Source organism: Hibiscus syriacus, unplaced genomic scaffold (assembly GCF_006381635.1).
Source record: "Hibiscus syriacus cultivar Baekdansim isolate YM2019G1 unplaced genomic scaffold, ASM638163v2 tig00000910_pilon, whole genome shotgun sequence".
Taxonomy (NCBI): Eukaryota; Viridiplantae; Streptophyta; class Magnoliopsida; order Malvales; family Malvaceae; genus Hibiscus; species Hibiscus syriacus.
Genome location: NW_024061831.1, coordinates 295,529 through 313,022, shown reverse-complemented (window position 1 = coordinate 313,022; position 17,494 = coordinate 295,529). Strand labels below are relative to the sequence as shown.

General features: G+C 33.2%; 1 pseudogene; it reads right to left on the bottom strand.

Moving 5' to 3' along the window:
* Positions 1 to 244: 244 nt before the first annotated feature.
* Positions 245 to 7,083, bottom strand: LOC120115849 (annotated as a pseudogene).
* Between the last annotated feature and the right edge of the window lie 10,411 nt (positions 7,084 to 17,494).

Below are 17,494 nucleotides of genomic sequence, written 5' to 3'. Positions count from 1 at the left end.
TCAACAAGGGAGAACCCAAGGGTTCTTAATATTTACTTGATTTTATTTTTCGTGGGGTTTTATTTAAATCATAATAATAAGATTATTGCAAGTATGAAAAAAATAATGTAGTTTGAAATAAGCTGACATATATACTAACTTGGTGCTATAACAATAAGTAGAAAATAAATAAAGTAGGAATGTTCACAGGAACTTACCATTTTATCAACAACAATCAGGACATTCGGGTCATAACCTTATTTTTTCATTTGTCTTGTCTTTTTCCACAATAATGCTTTATCAATCTCGTATTCCTCCTTTCCCGTTTCTTGCATCTAAATTCAAAAGAATAACAACAATGAATTAACATAAACATATGAATAATAGAAAACCTACATCAGTCAAGATGCCATCGTATTTGGAGATCAACAATGTTCAGTATTATAGTTTGCTAACTATTTGAAAGCTAAAAGATTTTGAATAGTTTATGCATCAAACTATGACAAAATTGGAAAAATATCTACCCTTTTGTACAATTAAATAACAATTAGAGAGTCTAGATTAAGGATGATAGGAAAGGAAAAATAAAAAGCATACCCAAGCTGCGAGAGTGAACGATTAATATTGCCTGCCTCTTTAAAGCGCTCCCCTGCAGCACCAGTTAACTTTTGTCGCTCTGAGCCAGCTAGATCAATGAAATTTATCCGACTTGTTTTAAAGCAACTTACACCGTTGGCCACACTCTGTAACAATAAAGAGTACTTCTGAATCCCTCAAGCATGATTGAGAGGGTATCTAAGAAATTAGCAAATAAATAATGACATGGTATATAAGAAAATTCCTCTTTGCATAGCTAAGAAATTAGTGATTTGATTCCACCAATTTGTAATTGGAGAAAGTATATCAGCTCAAACCTAAATACTATAAACACAAAATAGAACACTTGGCATTCGAAGCATTATTACCTTGCATCGAGATTCAACAACACAAGTTAAAACACTATAGGAACGAGAACTTTCAGCATTTATACTAGTCGCACTTGTCCTTCTACTTGATAATCCCTACATCATTCATTCAGTAGCTTATTATTGGAATAAATGGTCCAATCCATTTCTCTCAAGAAAAAGAAAAGCATTAGCATTCTAAACATAAGAATTGAGTATCTTCTTTATGAAAGATTATTAAGAAATTAGCAATCAAAGCATCGGCCAAAAGGAAAAGAAAGAAAAAGAAGAAAAACCTTTAGTAGTAGCTTAGTCAATCCCTTCATTGAATGCACATACTCTTTTGTCAAATTCTCAACATAGATGCCAGATTTTACATCTTTTCTTATCTGGATGAAAATGATAGAACAATATAAGAAAATCTAATTTTTTCGTCCAGTAAAAAATGGAAACTGAAAAGTTAAATAATAATCCATTCTACCCGTAGATTTCTTTGATTTGGATCCAATAAATCTGCTATTTGCTCATTGTATATCTGCAAAAGAAAATTGAAAATGAAGTGATAAGGAACAAGAATAGTACAAAGCTAAGCAGTCCAATTATGTCAAAACTAAGAATCAAAATAATTCAATCAACTCTACCTCAAGAAAAGAACAACGAATTTGATACTTGAGATGTTTATCAGCAAGCTTAATTTGCTCCTATATAATAAAGAAGGTCAGAACACAAACTATTAAAAATGGTCCATTCTTAAAATTCAAAAAAATCAACAAATTCATTGATGAACATAAATTTAAAACTTTCACCTCATTTATACGATCAAATAAATGCCAAAACACACGAGGAGTTAAGCCCTTCTGATCGCTTTATAAATTTTCTTCAAACAAGGCATTTGTTGGACCCCAAATAGTATAAGTCTTTTCGCTGCCAGTTTAATAAAACCATTTTATTCGGACCCAAAAATTGAAAAACAAATTAATCAATACAAAAGTATTTCACGTATGAAATCAAAGAAAATGAAGAAGCGAGTACATGGACATAAGAAAACACGAGCTGTTAAATCCAACAAGACAATTTTCAACAAGAGGCGCTCCTACGAGCTGGAAGATATCATGCTACAGTAAAAGAAAAAAATAAGGCCTTTCAGAAATAATTAAACATATATAAATTAATAAAACTAAGCTTATTATCAATGCTGAGTTGCATCCGTGTTGGCGAATGAGTCAAAAGTGAAGGTCTGTCCGTTGATGCTCAAAGAATCGTCGGTCATTTTCTCAACAATTATTTCCGTTTCTTACTCTTCTTTAATCAGTGGTTGCGTCCGTAGAATCACCTTTTAAAAATATTAAGATTTAAAAAATTTAAAATGTCGTAAACCTCATAATTAAGTTTTTTTTGGGTTAAAAAATGAAATACCTTGACACTGGAATCGAAAGCTCTAGAGATGGGGTGTTCATGGAGGTTTTCCGTGAGAAGCTTGCGTTTGAGAGGGTTGGAGGACGGAGGATGAGGTGGCAAGGGGAACTTGATCTTAGTTGTTAAGGCGGGGGAGAGTTGTGAGTTTAGATCTGGCGGCGGAGTGTTCTCCTTAGATGATTTTGGGTGCTTTCGTTTGCATTTTGGAGGGGTAGGGTTTGGGGAAGAATCATTCTCCATATGATCTCTCAATATTGTGTTTCTTGGTAACATGAATGCAAAGAGAAAAGGGGGGAATCATGTGTGAACTGATGCAAAGAGAAAAAGGGAAACATAGGTTTAGTGTGAACTGATGATCGAGGAGGACTAGAAGCGGGAAAACATGCGTGATGAAAATTATGGAGGGAAATTAAAAGACGACTTTTAGAGATGACACACAATGAAAAGTGTACTCCGTGTGTTTGCTAAATTTTTTGGATTATGACTATTAAACATGACACACATTATTGTAAGTCATAAATTGTTCAGATTTTAAGAAACATGACATTTTTTTATGACACACATTTTTTGCAAGTCATAAATTACCGTGTGTCATCGTTCGTGTGTCATTAAAGGTATATTTTCTTGTAGTGCAGATAAAGTCTTTCTTACTGGGTGTCAAAGGTAAACCTGTCACGAAATCCATGGTAACTCTTTCCATTTCCAATGAGGAATGGAAATAGGTTGCAGCAGACCAGATGACACTTGATGCTCTACTTTTTCCTGCTGACAGGTTAGACATTTGGAATGCAAACTATGTTATATCCCTTTTCATACTTGTCCACCAATATCAACTATTCAAATCTTGATACATTTTATTTCCTCTAGATGCATAGTCAAAGGACTATAATGAGTTTCAGAAAGAACATCCTTCTTCAATTCTTCATTATCGGGTATGCACACTTGATCCCGATAATATAAACATCCATTATACTTGATTTCAAAGTCTTTCGTTTCACTTTTCCTCATCTGTTTGATCCTTTTTAATTATTTTTTTCTTTTCCTTGAAGATATTTGATTCGATCCAACAATGCATGTTTCGATCTCAATTATGCAACAAGCACACCATCATTCTTCATTTATAATCAAGCATCCAAAGCTCGTAAAGCAAAAAATGTATTTTGGCTTAGTGCATCAGCTACCACATTAGTATTTCCAGGATGATAGTAATAATCATGTCATAATCTTTTAGAAGCTTGATCCATCTCCTTTGCCTTAGATTCAACTCCTTGTGAGTAAGCAGATACTTCAAACTTTTGTGATCTGTATAAATATATCATCGTTTACCATATACATTGTGGCGCCGAATTTTTAAAGCAAACACCAGATCTGCTAGCTTCAAATCATGAGTCGGATAATTTCATTCGTGTGTCTTTAATTATCTTAAAGCATAGGCTACCACTTTACCTTCTTGAATCAAAACACATCTCAACCCATTATGAGACGCATCACTGAAAATCACATAATCTTTACATCATTCTGGCTGTAATAAAATTAGTGCTTCTGTTAAAATCTTATTTAAGCGTGTTGAAACTTTCTTAGCACTTTTGAATCCAAACAAATGGTACATCCTTTCTAAGAAGCTTGGTAAGTGGAAAAGCAATCATCGAGAAATTCTTCACGAATCTCCAATAATAGCTGGCTAATCCTAAGAAGCTTTGAACCTCATAAACATTCTTTGGAGTTTTCCACTCTAATATAGCTTGTAATTTCTTAAGATCTACTATGATTCCCTCAGCCAAAATCACATGGCCAAGAAAATCAACTTCTGATAGCTATAATTCACTTTTTGACAACTTGGAATAAAACTTTTTATCACTCAAAGTCTGAAGTAAAATGTGGAGATGTGCATCGTGGTCCTCTTTGTTCCTAGTATATACCAAAATATCATCGATGAACATGACCACAAAATGATCTAAATACGGTTAAAACACCCAATTCATCAATCCATAAATGTTGTTAGATCATTAGTTAGTACAAATGGCACCAGTACAAACTCATAGTGACTATATCTGGTTCTGAAAGTCGTCTTCAAAACATTTTCCTCTTTAATCTTTAACTGATGATATCCAGACCGAAGATAAATCTTTGAGAATATTGAAGCACCCTTGAGCTGAGAAAACAGATCATCGATCCTCTGAAGAGGGTACTTGTTCTTTATTATCACTTTATTCAACTAATGATAATCTATACATAATTGCATCGATCCGTCTTTATTTTTAACAAACAAAACTGTTGCACCCCACGGAGACATACTCAGTCTAATATAGCCTCGATCAAGTAGATCATACAATTGATCCTTAAGCTCTCTAAGTTTTGTTGGAGCCATCCAATAAGAAGCCATCGAATTATGCGCAGTACTCAGAAAATATCAATCTTAAACTCAACCTCTCGATCCAGAGGTAATCTGGGTAATTCGTTAGGAAAAACATCTGGAAATTTCTGAATTGTCAGAATATCCTCTAATCAAACTTCAGATGTCTGGGTATCAATTACATTTATCAGGAAAGTTGTATAACCTTTTTGCATCAATTTTGTTGTCATTACTGCAAATATCAAGCTGGGCAATGATTTTCTTTTTATCTGATTACTATTATTTCTAAACCCTTTGTATCTTTTAAAAATAGTCGCTTCATACGAAAATCTACCCATCCATAATGTGGAGATAACCAATCCATGCCCAATATGATCTCGAACTCATCAAAGGGCAACTTCATAAGATTCGCTGGAAATATAACCCCTTGAATCTTTACCGGTTAATTTATACTAATTTGTGTAACTTTGGCACTATAACCTAGTGGGTTCTTAGCACTTTTCAATCCAAACAAATGGTACATCCTTTCTAAGAAGCTTGGTAAGTGGAAAATCAATCATCAAGAAATTCTTCACGAATCTCCGATAATAGCCGGCTAATCCCAAGAAGCTTTGAACCTCATAAATATTCTTTGGAGTTTTCGCTCCACTATAGCTTGTACTTTCTTTAGATCTACTCTGATTCCCTCAGAAGAAATCACATGACCAAGAAAAGCAACTTCTGATAGCCATAATTCACTTTTTTCAACTTGGCATAAAGCTTTTTATCACTCAAAGTTTGAAGTATAATGTGGAGATGTGCATCGTGTTCCTCTTTGGTCTTAGTATATACCAAAATATCATCGATGAACACGACCACAAAATGATCTAAATATGACTGAAACACCTAATTCATCAATCCATAAACGTTTCTAGATCATTAGTTAGTCCAAATGGCATTAGTACGAACTCATAGTGACTATATCGGGTTCTGAAAGTTGTCTTCAAAACATCTTCCTCTTTAATCTTTAACTGATGATATCCAGACCGAAGATCAATCTTTGAGAATATTGAAGCACCCTTGAGCTGAGCAAACATATCATCGATCCTTGGAAGAGGGTACTTGTTCTTTATTATCACTTTATTCAACTGTCGATAATCTATTTATAATCGCATCGATCCGTCTTTATTTTTAACAAACAAAATTGGTGCACCCAACGGAGACATACTCGGTCTAATATAGCCTCGTTCAAGTAGCTCATACAATTGACCCTTAAGCTCTCTAAGTTATGTTAGAGCCATTCAATAAGAAGCCATCGAATTATGCACAGTACTAAAAAAATATCAATCTTAAATTCAACCTCTCGATTCGGAGGTAATCTGGGTAATTCGTTAGGAAAAACATATGGAAATTTTTTAATTGTCAAAATATCCTCCAATCGAACTTTAGATGTCCGGGTATCAATTATATTTATCAAGAAAGTTGTACAACCTTTTTGCATCAATTTCGTTGTCATTACCGCGGATATCAAGTTGGGCAATGATTTTGCTTTTTATTTGATTACTATTTTCTAAACCCTCTGCATCTTTAAAAAGTAGTCGCTTTATGTGACAATCTACCCATCCATAATGTCGAGATAACCAATCCATGCTCAATATGATCTCGAACTCATCAAAGGGAACTCCATAAGATTCGCTGGAAATACAACCCTTTGAATCTTTACCGGACAATTTCTACTAATTTGTGTAATTTTGGCACTATGACCTAGTGGCTTCCTAGATATCATATCACTATCGATAAGTTCTAATAGAATGCTTTTATCTCTGACTAATTTTGAACTAACATAGGAATGCTTAGAACCTAGATCAATCAAAACAAATACAAGCTCATCATAAAGATAGGTAGTACCTGCTATAATCTCAGGGTCATCCCGATCCTCATTGGTCTTGACATTGTAGATTCTAGCTGGAGCACATACATCATACTAGAAAGCTATCTCTGAATATCCCTCCCTTTATCTCTTCCTCGACCATCTCTCTAGGACTCCGCCACTGATCACTCTATCTGAATAGATCTCTCTCTTGCCATCGGGTAGTCTCTAATAAAATGACCAGTGTCTCCACAATGAAAAACAAGCTCTTAAACCTGCTCTACATGTTCAAGGATGATATTTTCCATACTACTGACATAATGGGAACTATCCCTGCAACTGCGTTGATCTACCAGTTCCAGTAGATGTTGTCTATGACTGAAGTCCTTTTTCCTTTTCATCATATCCCTATCGACCAGAAACACCATCTTCAGACTTATTTTGGTACTGATATCCCAAACCTCGACCTCTTTTAGACTATGACAAGAATGATGCTCCTGATCTATTTGACTCCCACCTTTGATCAAGCATAAATCTTTCATCTTGTGCCATTTCTAAATCCTTAGTTTTATTTACCACTTCTTGAAAGTGGTCAAATTTGTAGTCAATAGAAGTTCCCTCGGTCTGGGGAAGAGGCATCAAATAAACTTCTGGCACACATCTCTCTATGTGGGAACCATCTCCGAAACATATCGGGCGAGCTTATTAAACTCGCACTCATACTCATATACTGATCTACGGCCCTGGATTAGGTTGAAAAATTTCTGCTTCATTTTAATAATAAACTACTCCTCGATATATTTCTTATGAAAAGCCTCCTGAAAGAACTGCCAAGTAATTTGATCAGTAAGAACACATGTAGTCACATTTATCAACCATATACGAGCCTGACCTCACAATAGTGAGACTACTCCTTTATCTGAGCAATGAAGACTATCCAACATGATCTTAACATCGTTTAACCACATATCTGCCACTACTGGGCCTTCATTTTCTTCACCTTTAAATAACCTCATGATCCTATAGAAATGTCCCCTGATATTCTAAGAGCTGGAGGAGTAAGAGGAGGAGGTGAAGGCAGAGGAGGGGGAGGGGGAGGTGTTGCTACTGGCTGATATCTAACCAAAATAGCCTCATGATCCTACAGAAATGTCCCCTGATCCAAAGCTCGCACTCCCTGATGTGCCTTTGCTCCCTACTATTGAGGCAAATGGTCCACCTCGTTACTACTTCCATTGTCAGTTCCCTCTGGAACCTCCTATTCGGTAACCTTTCTAGTGCCTTTTAAATTTGACATCTAAACAACAATCAAATAACATTAAGTTAGTAAGGAGTAACATCACAAATAAAATTATCAAACCATACCAGAACAGTAATTTTGTCATCCTAGTGTCATGTACATATTTTCAACATAACATAGGTTTGGTTTAGCCGAGAATCAACTAAACCTGTAGCTTTGATACCAATAAATGTAACACTTATAGCCCTTATATGTTTCCAAGTACTAGCTAAATATGTCACATCAATCTTATAAACATTCACTGAACATGAATGCTTAAATTTTTGTTTTGTTTAGAAACATTCCTCTTATAACTTTAAAACTATTTCCTAATCACATGAAATCATAAATTAATATTTTAATATCGAAAAACCAATCCATTTTTAAACAATGATTAAACATTTTAGTTTTGTTTCACAAACTATATAATACTACCTAAACACTATTAAGTTTTAAAAACCATTTTAATGTGGTAAACTATTCATTCATAAATACGGATATAACTAGTCTAGTTAAAATAAAATGTTTCTAGTTTACTATTACAGACCATATAGAATAAAACTGATAAAGCAAATTGATATTATAAATATATATACCACTACTAGTCAAAAGTAACATCTAAGATGTCTTACTGATACTGTTAATATAGATGATCTCCAAAAGATGCTCAGGAGGCTCCTTATTGCACGTCCGTATCTCTATAAAAACCTACATATGAAAATCATCACTTGCAAAGTATAACTTAGTGAGGCAGTAGTAAGTTAAGTGAGATAAACTATTTAAAAATATCATAAATACTTAAAATGTTTAAAATGGAATAAATAAAACATTAAACATTCAAACCGACTTATTCTAGTCCAGTACTACATTGTAACCTGAAAATCAACTTGTTTCATATTCTTATAAAAATCATGATAAATAATATCAGATAACATGAACATATCATATCTCCTGCAACTTACATATTTATACTTTCATATTTCATTTTCATAGCCAGAAGATATTTAAGAGAATATAAGGTACGTGAGTAGAACATAAGGTGCACACTAGGCACATCACGGTGCCAATCATAACTGATCATATAATGCACTCCAAGTGCAATCATAACATGAGCACCAACGGTGCGGATCATAATGTACACAAATATATCATAACTTAACTTGAAAGTACTCAACTTAATGGCATGCCAAATGTGCCTACAACTCTTAATGCAACATAAAATAGGCTTTTCATTCATAATATAATCATTTATTAATCAACGTCTGAAAATCATAAACATTTAGAATTCTTTCTCACCAAATTCGTAATTGGGAAGTTCATACTCTAAATCATCCATAAAACATTTATGTAAACATTATGGATAGAAAACATGCTTGAAAAATGATATGAGGTTGACTAATCGCAAGTCGTCCTCAATCAAAATAATTAAATAAATAAATTGTACACACATATGCCGTACTACTGAACCTTAGGCGACACTCCCAATCACGTGCTTTATCCTTTCCTTTCAGGTCGTTCGGTTCGCTAGATTTATCATAGTCTGACAACATAAGATAATAACTTAACATATTCAAACTATATGTTAGTATCGAAATAACATAATCTAAACTAAAAAAATATGAAAGTCTATAAAAATAAAAATCAATATTGAATTTGATATAACTAAATTAAAATAAAAATCGATATTGATATAACTAAATTATACCCCCATCATAAATTCAAACTTCTAAACAATAATCATTTAATTCATTAATATTTATTCCCTTTATTAACCCTTTAACTTTTTCCAATTACACAATCAAGCCACTAAGTATGAATTCTTCTAGAATTCACCTTAACTTTTCTATAAAATTCATAATGATCCTTCACCATTATGATCATTGCACATTAAATACAAAAATTTTCAGAACTTTAATAAAATAATCAAATCAACACTTTAACATTCAAAAGCTTGCAATTTCATCATAAACTTTCTTAGACTTTTTAGTTTTAACCACCTAACTTCATAAACTTGCAATTTAATCTCGACTTAATATTTAAACTCAAAAATCAACATACTAATAAAATTTCCAGCATTGCAATAATTTACTCAAATGATATCTATATTTCAAAAACTTGCAATCAAGTCCCTGTAATATTGAGACTTTTTGAATTCCACCCTCAACTTTACCAAACTTGCAATTTGATTCCAATCAACTTTCTAATTTGAAATTCCAGCATTTAAATATTAAAAATTAACATTGAACACCTCAAACTTCATATTCTTACAATAATATCCCACAATTCTCAAAACTTGTATGTTATCCCTTTTAGTAACTCAAGCTTCCAAATTGGTCCAAATTGATCTCCAAGTTACATAAAATACTTCTAATATCAATTCAAGACATAGAAAATATTTCAATATTTCCCCCTAAATTCTTCTTTATGGTCAAACCTGCTTAGTACTTTAGGACAAGGTTTTCATTCAATTTTAAGCATTAATTCATCTTCCTTACATTAAATTCATGTTATTCTAACCATCACAACATCAAATTCCATCAATTCTTCATAAACCCTAAAGTGTTCAAACCTAATATAAGCATGTATAAATAATTTTAATCATCATACATGCTTTAGAATTAATATATAACATCAAAACATAAAAATCCTTCATCAATTCCTCAAACTCAACAAACCCTACATAAACCCTAAATTTCAATCTCAACTCATAAGCTTGTTCATCATGTAATACTTATACCAAATGATAGAGAATTTCATGTAGATTAATTCTCTATCTAAGCTTAATCCAAAAATCAAGTATGTAGCTTCAAAAATCAAAAAAAAAAAATCTTACCTTGAAGAGCAATGGTGGTTCAACCTAGATAAAGAAAATGGCTGAAAATGTGTTTAATTTATTGATTATTCTAGTAATATAATCCTTAACACATGGCTACTTTATAATATAATTGAATTAAAAATTTAATTAATGAGAAATCCCAAAAATACTATTAATTAAACTTGACAATTACCAAATTCCATTGCATTATATTCCATTAAATATTCCTTAGTCAAAGATGAATCAACTTGGTTTTGACATTTTAATTTGACCATACAATTTTAAAAAATTGTATTTTAGTCACTAAAATTCCACTATTTGTCCAAATATAAAAAATTGCAATGGTCTGAGCCAAATTTATCTTATCTGAAATATAGAAATAATATTTCCAACCATTATCTAACATCCTTCAAATTTTCATAAAATTTCAGTTCGATCCGATTATCTGATTTCTATGACGAACTTTAACGCTTTATAACTTTTAACTCAAATCTCGTACCGAAAAACTGATTACCACAAAAATTCTTGTTATCGCAATAATCCTTCAGGTGGTCCCAGGTTCGCATTTCAACTTGGAATCGTGATGGAATCGCCACCGATCATTTTCGAATTAGGTAGATCAGACAACTCAATTTTCCCATTTACCATATCTGCATCTTACTAGAGAATTGTTCGATTTGGGAGTCGATTACAGTCGAGGAAAGTTGAACAACCCCAAGTTGCCTTTTCGGTACCACACGATTACTCGGTTGTCTTAATTACAAAAATTGAAATTTAAATAAAAAATTAAAATTAATCCATATTTATTTACCTTTGATGAATTTTAAAACTTTAAGATATTCCTTAAAAATAAAAAAGGGGTTAGTATAAAAATAATAAATAAAAAAATAAACAAGTAATCAAATATTGTAAAAAAAAGAAGGTTAATATATCAATTAAATATAAATAAATAAAAACAAGGATCAAATAGAATTAAAATCAAAATTAAAAGGGTAAATTACAATAGGTGACTAAAACGAATTATGCATCAAAATAAGGGGGACTGCAAAAATGATTTAAAAAAGTGCTAATTGCACATTTCCCCTTCTATAAATACCCCTTATTTCTAGTTTTTAACTCATTTTCTCATCTTCTCTCAAACTCTCCATCCCCAAATCCTCTCAACAACAATCTCTTGCCCTCAATCTCTTGCCAAAAAGAACCATGTCGGTCCCAAGAACTCAAATCCATCAACCAAACAACAAAACAAAGCCCCTATTGTCGTATATTTTCGAATGCATGGCACGATTTTTACCTTTTGCAGCGAAAACAGTTTGTTCTCAGTGACGCTTTACTTTCCAAACGGCGATTGGCTCTCCTCGGTGACTAAGCTAAGTGATTCACTGTAATATCCCAAATATCAGACCAGGGATTATATTGAAAATATTGGAAAATTTAAGATTTAAATTGAATTGGTAGTAAAAATGAGAAGAATGGTTTGGAATAGTGTTTAGACTAAATTGTATAAATATATAAGTAAGAGGGCATTTTAGTCTTTTAAAGGAAAGAGTATTAAAATAGATAAGAAGAAATATGAAGGTAAAGTCATTTATCCTACACTTGTTCTTCTTCTTCTTCATTTTTCACGTGGGTATTCTCCTCCATAGCACAAGGTAAATTTTCATTAGTTAGTGTTTTCTTTAAATTATAGGTTAATTTAGTAACATGGAATAATATATGTGAATAAGCATGGATTATATGAGATTTAAATGAAGAGATAAGGAAAATAATAGAGATTTTATAAAACGGTTTTGAAATGATATGTTAATATAGGAGTGTTTATGGATGTTTTATGGTAGATTTGACTTGTCATAGAGGCAAATGAGAGATTAGAAACATTGGATAGGAGTAAAAACACATTAGAAAAAGTGGTGTAATTCTTAGAACTTAATGTTCTTGGTAGAGGTTAGATGTTTCATGAATCAAGATGAAGAAAATTTGTATGGATAAGTAGAGAAGGGTTAATTATCCTTGTTGAGTGTTAATATCAAGAAATTTTGTCCCATTTGGGTGAAAATCAGGTTAAAAACTAGAAATTCTGGGCAAGGGTACCGATACTACTAGAACAGTATCGATACTATAGCCTTAAAAGAGATGAAATTTCTAGGTAGTAACTATACTGATTTAATCAATATCGATACCGTTGAGGCAATATCGATACCATGGTAAGGGTATCGATACCAAGCAAACATCGAATCTAATTTTGGTATCAATACTTTAAGGGGGTATCGGTACCTTAGTAAGGTAGTATTGATACCATGGTAAGGTATCGATACCATGAAACATCAAACCTAATTTTGGTATTGATACCAAGTAGGGGTATCGGTACCCTAGTGTAGAAGTATCGGTACTAGGGTAGTAATATCGATACTTCAGAATCAAAAATGTTAAAAATAGGCTAATAATGATATAGAAAGTTAATAATTTATTCTTTTGAATATGATTTAATTACAATGGTTAGGAAATATACTAACATTGAGTATGTCACATGTTTTAAATAAATGATTGAATAGATCGAAACCAAACTCCCAAGACAAGCAAAACTAAGGGAAATGGCAAAGTCATGGAGAAATGATCCTTACTTTTTGGACACTTAGCGAGGAAATCCAGGTGAATACATTTATTGTATACAATCTAGATGAAATTGATTAGAAATTATTTAATATGAATTATTTAAATGTTAATAGAGGTTTTACTGTAATTACTATGTTTTAGTGAATACATGGAAATGATATTGGAAATGAGTTTAGAGTATAAATTGCTCTAAAAGAATGAAAATACTAATGCATATGGGTGCATTATCGGCATGGAAGGATGCCAAAGTTGAAATGTATATGGGTACATTATCAACAGAAAAGTATACTATAGTTGAAATGTATATGGGTACATTATCAACAGAAAAGTATGATGTAGTTAAAATGCATATGGGTGCATTATCAACAGAAAAGTGTACTATGGTTGAAATGCATATGGGTGCATTATCAACAGAAAAGTATGCTTTAGTTGAAATGTATATAGGTACATTATCAACAGAAAGGTATGCGGTAGTTGAAATGTATATGGGTACATTATCAACAGAAAAGTGTATTATAGTTGAAATGCATATGAGTGCATTATCAACAGAAAAGTATGATATAGTTTAAAGTTCATAATGGTGCCTATAAACTTGATTGGAGATTAAAAATGAAAATAAAGAATCATGACAAATGATTATGACAACTGTGAATAAAATATTTATGTATACATAATGGTTTATTTACTATATTATGATATACTTAACGTGTTTATTTCCATGCGTAGGTAACAACAGAAATAATCAAGTAAGGAGTGAAGTTGTAGCAGCAGATATCATTCAATAAGGTTGAATCAACAGTAACATTAGGACGGTAGTAAATCTTTTGTGAACTTGTTGGCATGTAATTAAATTTAACATAACTTTTTGTAATGTGTTTTAAGAGATACTTATTTATTATGTTAATTTATGTGGAAATTAGTTTGCAACAAAATTTTAAAGATTTTACAAAATAAGTAAACCATTTTTAAAGTAATGTGACATTTGTATACATATACAAAAACATATATACGTATATAGTGTTTCATTATTGGTATCAAAGTACAGGTTTAGCAGATTCTCTGCCAAATCTAGTTCTATTTTAAAATAGTAAAAGAATTACATGCCAATAAAGTTGTAAATGTTACTGAGATAGTGTCATTAGAAGGTGATGATTGATAACACTCCTTACTAATAGTATTATTAATATGAATGTTTCATTAGATGTCTGAATCCTCGAACTAGCGAAGAGTGGGGGAACAAGAAATGCAAGAGAGAACGGGGAGTGAAAGTTATGAGGATAATAATGCACAACCTCTTGATTCTGAAAATGCAAGTGTACTTGCACCTCAAGGATTCTGGAACCTATTTTGGAACTTTCATGAAAGCCCTTGATGCTATACTGACTCTGTTTTAACCTCCCCATGCTCCTCCAGTACCTCTAATGTTGATTCCAAAGGAGTTGAAGAGTTTGAGAGCTCTAGAGTTCAGAGGAGATGAGGGTGAGGGTCCTATGGAGGTAGATATGTGGTTAAATGATGTGATGATAATGCTTGAAAGCCTGCAATGTTCAGATCAGGAAAAGTTAGGAGGAGTTGTATCTTTGCTGAGAGGATCAGCTCGGGTATGGTGGTCTAACACTATGATCTATGCACCACCGGAGCAAGTCATATGGCAATTTTCCAAGAAGAATTAAAAAACAAGTATGTGGGTGAGCACTTAAAACGAGCAATAATGATGAAGTTCCTTAATTTAATGCAAGGTGACTGAGTTGTTCATGAATTTGAGGCTGAATACAACAAGTTGTGCCTTTTTTTCCACTGAAATTGTGCCAAACGATAAGGTAAGACTTGATTGGTTCATAGAGGGTTTGAGGCCAAAGTTGAAAGAGATGATGTTGGTCTTAAACTTTCTGAGTCTGCAAGAAGTTATAAATAGAGCCAAAGTTATTGAAAGAGCTCAGGAGGAAACAATAGCATCGGAGAAGAGTGTTCAAGCAGGGGAAAAAGTAGGAATACCTTTCGCTCTCTATTATGCTAAAAGAGACAAAGTCTCGAGTTCCAGATTCTCTAAGAGAGATAGTTTTGCAGTAGCTTCACATAAAAGTAAGCAATCCCAGTCTGTTGCGTTAGCTCGGGTAGAACCTCTGGCGAAAGGAATCCATTTCAAACCTGTGGCAAATTGCACCAAGGAGTCTGTAGATTTTTCAGTGGAGCTTGCTTTCTATGTGGTGATATGGGTCACTTGGCCCAAAACTGCCCTAAGAAATCTGTGATAATTCGGCATAGTCTGAAAGATCATTGTAGCCTCAAATAGAAACAGAGGAAATGGTAGATCCAGGGGACAGACGGATTTAATGCCAAGACAAGAGACTCAGGGAGTTGCTAGAATTTACAACATTAAGACCATTGAGGATCGAGATGGCCCTGAGATCATAACAGGTATTTTTTTATCTTTACAATAAACCTGTATTTATTTTAGTCAACCCTGGTTCTACACATTCATACATTAGTACAAAGTTGGTTAGAGCTAGAGGAATTCCTTTAGAACCAATAGTGAGCGAGATGGTAGCGGTAAATCCTATGGGTCACAGTACAATAGTATCTAGAGTATGTAGCAAATGCCCTATAAACATCCAGGGGATTGTGTTTTTGGCCAATTTAAAGGAATTGCCCTTCAATGAATTTGAAATTATTCTAGGCATTGATTGGTTTTCCTCACATTATGGATGGGTTGATTGTCGTAAGAAACATTTGTTTTTAAAGAATACTGAATGTGCAGAAATAGTAGTAATCGGCAAAAGATCAAAATCACACTCGAATGTGATATCAGCCATGACTGTGAAGAAGATGATATTTCAAAAACAACTTTTCGAAATCGATATGGGTATTATGAATTTGTGGTTATGCCATTTGGTTTGACTAATACAACAACGACATTCATGGACTTGATGAACCGAGTATTCCAATCTTATTTAGATCAATTCGTGGTGATATTCATTGATGATATCTTGGTATATTCCAAGTCAAGAGAAGAACATGATGTTCATCTTCGAGTAGTTCTCCAGACGCTTCGCGAGAAGCAATTATAAGCCAAATTGTCAAAGTGTAAATTTTGGTTAGCCGAGGTTGCTTTCCTTGGTCACATAGTTTCCACAAAGGTATACGAGTAGACCCCAGAAAGATTCAAGCTATAGTGGATTGGCAATCTCTAAGGAATATTTCTGAGGTTCGGAGTTTCTTGGGTCTTGTCGTTTATTATCAACGGTTTGTGAAGAACTTATCAATGTTAGCCTTGCCACTAACTAAGCTGTTGAGGAAGGATGTGCCTTTTGTTTGGACTGAAAAGCGACAAGAAAGTTTTGAAGGACTCAAGAGACTATTAACAGAGGCTTCAATATTGGTACAACCTAAATCTGGAAAAGATTATGTTGTGTTTAGTGATGCATCTCATAATGGACTGGGGTGCGTGTTGATACAAGATGGTAAGGTAGTGGCATATGCTTCCAGACAGTTGAAGAATCATGAGAAAAATTATCCGACACATGATTTAGAATTGGCAGCAGTTGTGTTTGCATTGAAAATCTGGTGTCATTATTTGTATGGGGAAAGGTACCACATTTATACCGATCACAAGAGTTTGAAGTACTTATTGAGTCAGAGATAATTGAATTTGAGGCAAAGAAGGTGGATTGAGCTTCTAAAGTATTATGATATAATTATTGATTATCATCCTGGAAAGGCAATGTGGTAACAGAAGTGCTAAGCCAAAAGATTTTTGCATATTTACGGGCTCTGGGTGCGCAAATGTCGTTGAAGGAAGATAGTTCTTTAATTGCATAACTTAAGTTAAATCTGATGTTCTTGGATCGGATTAAAGAGATATAAAGTAAAGTTGAGAAATGTTTGTTGAGAATGGCACAAGTAGAAAAGAAAGAGTCTAAACACTTCGAAACAAGAGAGAATACATATCTTTATTATAGGGGAAGACTTTGTATTCTGGGTAATGACGATTTAAAGAAAGATATTCTTTATGAAGCACATTATAGTCCTTTGACAATGTATCCAGGGGGTAATAAGTTGTATCAAGATTTAAAAGGTCATTATTGGTGGCCTGGTATGAAAAGAGCTATATCAGAGTTTGTGGCAGATGCTTGACTTGTCAGCAAGTGAAAGCTGAACATCAGGTACCCTCTGGATTACTTCAACTAATATCTATTCCAGAGTGGAAGTGGGAGAGAGTTACCATGGATTTTGTTTCAGGGCTACC